The sequence below is a fragment of the Odontomachus brunneus genome, unplaced genomic scaffold, assembly GCF_010583005.1.
Source record: "Odontomachus brunneus isolate Ranch 3 - 2012 unplaced genomic scaffold, Obru_v1 Obru_scaffold_145, whole genome shotgun sequence".
Taxonomy (NCBI): domain Eukaryota; kingdom Metazoa; phylum Arthropoda; class Insecta; order Hymenoptera; family Formicidae; genus Odontomachus; species Odontomachus brunneus.
The window spans coordinates 798,327-799,025 of NW_022639595.1; positions in this window are offsets into that span (position 1 = coordinate 798,327).

Below are 699 nucleotides of genomic sequence, written 5' to 3' on the forward strand. Positions count from 1 at the left end.
TGTTCGTCCTGGCCCAGCAGGGGGGGCTTGGTGTCCCCTGCAACAAAAATGTTTGTATTAGCGCATGGCATGAAAAGCCAAAAGTAAAATTGTATTTACCACCGGGGGTTATGTCCCCGGTGGAACATTAGCTGAAAATAAAAGCGTCTTATGTGTGGAGGGGGAGAGGAAACCTGGGAACACGTGTAGGAGGAATGTACAAACTGGGGGGTGGAAAAGGGGTGGCAGGAGATGTTAGGCGAGGTATTGGGAGAAGAGGGAGAGGGTGAGGTTTGGATAAGAAGATTAGAGGAGATAAGGGAGGGAGGTGGATGGTTTGGAATGGATGAGAGCTTGGATGAAAAAATGGAAAATGCGGCGGAAGCGGAGGTCCGGGAGATGAGTGAGGAAGGATGCTTGGATGAATGAGTGATGCGCTTTCTCTCTTTCTCATGCGGTTTGCGTGGAATGGCGAGCGTTCCTTTTTGTTTTCTTTTTTCTTTTTTGTAAGCGGAGCGGAGGTCCGCTGTGTACCTCGCAAGGGTTTAATAAACACACACACACACACAAAGTATTTTCTAAAATTTGTAAAATGAACTATAAGATTATAAATTTCTAAAAAAAAAAATGATTTCCTTACAAAAAAGAGAATTAGTTTCTTTATATAAAAATTGTGTTTAAATAAATATTTGGTTGTTTTAAAAGTAAATAAAGTACAAG